Here is a 3,232-nt window from a genome sequence, read left to right as displayed (position 1 = left end):
ACAGCGGCAGGAAGAGAGAGCAAGAAAAAAGGAGCAGAGCAGGACGATGTGAGTGGCAAAGAACAAGGTGAGACCTTCAGAGATGGCTTTCCGCAGAGGAATGAGTGTCTGTCTGAGGCGTGGGTGTAGTCTGAGGTGCTAAGCTGGGCCAAAATAGGCCTTTCAGGTTCCTGCCCTTCAGCCCCTCCTGCTAGATTAAAGTTGTCCTTGGAGAGATCCCAATACTTGCCGAGAGCAATTTGCCTCTTTCTGAGGTAGCTAATATAAATTAGATAAATTTGCTGTGGAGGTTTGCGTTCCCTGCTGTGACTCTGCAGGGATCTGGGGCTGCGTAGTTTGGACTTCGGCATCCAACATTAAGATGCTGGAAGCCAGGTGAGATCATAGAGTGAGTTTGGATGGAAGAGGTCTCTGCTCCAACTCCCTGGTCAAGACCAACCAGATCAGGTCGCTCATGGACACGTCCAGGTGAGGTTTGACTGACTCCAAGGATGGAGGTTCCACCCTGCCTGTTCCAGGGTTTGACCACCCTCATAGGGAAAAACATGCTTCCTTGCATCTTACAGGAATTTCTTTTGTCCCAGCTTGGGCTGACATCTCTTGTCCTGTCTCTGGGAATCTCTGAGGAGAGCCCAACTCTGTCTTCTCTCCACCACCCCAGCAGGGAGCTGCAGAGAGCTGTATAAACCCTCTTTGCCATCACTCCCACTACGTACACCCAGCTCTCAGCCTTTTTTTGCACAGCCCAAGCTCCAGCCCCGACCAACTTGGTGGCTCCACGGGGCTCACTCCCATCTATCATGTTCTGTCTGATACTGAGGAGCCCACACTGGATCCAGTGCCAAGATGGGGTGAGGAATCATTGCCTTGGCCACATTGTGGGCACTAGTAAGGTGTGGGTGAAAACAAGCCCTGTCCCAAGCCTGGGAGACCCACAAAGTTCTCAAGAACAAGAAATATATTGACCACGGTTGCTTTCTTCTTCATTTCCAAAGCATCAGAGGAGGCTGAGGGGGATATAGGGGACCTGAACACTTTCTGAGTAGGGAAGGATCAGCTGGGGGCTGGATGAGGTCTGCAGAGCCTGAATGGCTTCAGGATATCTGGCAGCACTCAGTTTTACCTCTTGATTCAACCATCTGTTGGTAACCAAGACCACCACATGCATAAGGCTGACCTGGGTATCAGGACGTAGGCTGTAGAGATCAGGGCTCAGTGTTTGGGCATGTCACCTCCTGCTTAGCTAGTTTAGTACTTCAGAGACACAGCTCTGCTCTTCCCTAAAAAAAGCCACAGGTTTTATTTTATCTACACACAGCAGGGAGATGCATCTCTCTCGGCTCCTCCTGACTGTCTGGAAATCTCTGATCCCTCTCTAATTTAAGCAGAAGATTTCAAAGCCCTCCATAAGTAGGTATTTTTCTCTCCTGATTTAAGGAAATAGAAAGTCAAAAAGCAAATGACATATCCGCAGAAGAACAGGACATAAATATTTACTACCCAGCTGAGAGTTGCTTCACTCCTTGGTCAGCTCTTCCAAGGACCCCATTTGTTCATAATAAATCCAGAACATGGGGCTTTCCTTGTGATAATAAGCCATAAGCAAATAGCTCAGACTCTTTGCAATAGAACTGCTTTGGGAACTGGCAATACGACTGCTCCAGGGCTTAGCCTGAAACTTCTGTGAGCAGAAAACGCTTCCCATGTGTCTGGGTGTCCCTTTGCACTAGCAAAAATCAACCGAGCTCCCTTGCATGGCTGGACTCTGGTGAGTGTAAGACTGCAGGATGGAAAACACCTTGAAACGTCATTCCTGGACCAGGGATGTGCCTGCAAGGACTTTCCCCTCCTTGGTCCCACCGAGCACCTCCCTGACCGTGCTGGGGGTTGCACAGCCCAGGGAGAGCAGGAGCCCTGGACCTGCTGATGTCCCCGCAGCATTTTGAAAATTGCTGGTGGTTTCTCACCAGGAAACATCTCGTCTCCAGGCAACGGAGCCGAAAGAGTTAAAAGCCTCCTTTGCTTTCTCAAAGCAGACAGGGTCCTGACATTTGCAGCAGAAGACAAAGAATGGGGAGAGATTCAAGGGACATCTAAGCCAGTTTCAGCTCAATTAAAGCAACCGGTGTCTTTAGGAAAAGAGCCCTTGGGGTTTCACCAGAGCCCTGTTGTTTCTAGCGACTCCGGAAAATGGAGTCTAACAGATGTAAATTCCTCATAGCCTGGCATCTTCCCAGGGCCTGAGAAAGAGGAGGGATTATTTTTCAGCTAACACCTCCGATTTGCGTTTGCCAAGGGTTGTTTTTAGTTTTGTTCTGTAATTCTTCGGAGATTTGAAATGCCCCTTCGACGAGCGAGTGACGCCTTTGTATGCACGCCGGTGCTTTAGCAGTGGATCGGCTTATTGTTTAATTCAGCCTGTTAGTGGTATTATTCTGTATCCTGGTTACAGCAAGACCCTTGGTTTTCTCAGGCCTCTGACGAGGTGATTTCTTTGTTTACCTGAGCGGCTTGTCAGTCCCCCTGAGGATTTTTTCCCCAGATTTCTGATTTTTTTTTCCATCCAGTAAATTGCAGCTCTTTGCATGTGACTAGGCAGAGGTTCGGACCATGAACCTGCTGGGAGGTAGAAATGTGAAAGGGAGGTAGTATTTCCTTTCTCATACACCCACATAAACATATGCAAGGATGCACATCGATGCTCGTCTGCCCCATCCATCCATCCATCCATGTCCTGGCAGAGGCGTGAGGTTGGCCGCGTACCCCCGTGCTCAGCAGTGAAACACCCTCGCCTTGTTTGCCCACCTCCGTGGCTGAGATTGAAACCGACCCACACCATATCACTTGCAAATACAAGTGACTTGCCCGTGCTTATCCCTTCTGCTCGTCCTTTCCTGCTGTGCACAGCGTGGTTTGTAGGGAAATGGGGAAAATAAAGCCTGGCTCGCACGCACAAGTGCCCCATCCTCTCTGCCAACATCCAAATATTGCAGAATTTGAAAGAAACAGGCACTTGAAGGCAGAATTGGGATCTGAAGGGAGTTTACTTCCCAGATTTGGGTGGTAAAAGCAGGAAAGCCTCGCCGTCTAACCACGTGGTGAGTCACATTGGCATCAAGTCGGTGACACGTCCCAGCAGCGTCCCTCTCCTCCCCATACGGGAGGGTGGCTGCGGGCAGCCACCACCGCCACTGTACGTTGCACAACCCCCTGTACTGTAAGGCTGGGCAAA

This window comes from Accipiter gentilis, chromosome 19 (assembly GCF_929443795.1).
Source record: "Accipiter gentilis chromosome 19, bAccGen1.1, whole genome shotgun sequence".
NCBI lineage: Eukaryota > Metazoa > Chordata > Aves > Accipitriformes > Accipitridae > Astur > Astur gentilis.
Note: the sequence above shows the minus strand (reverse complement) of the source record.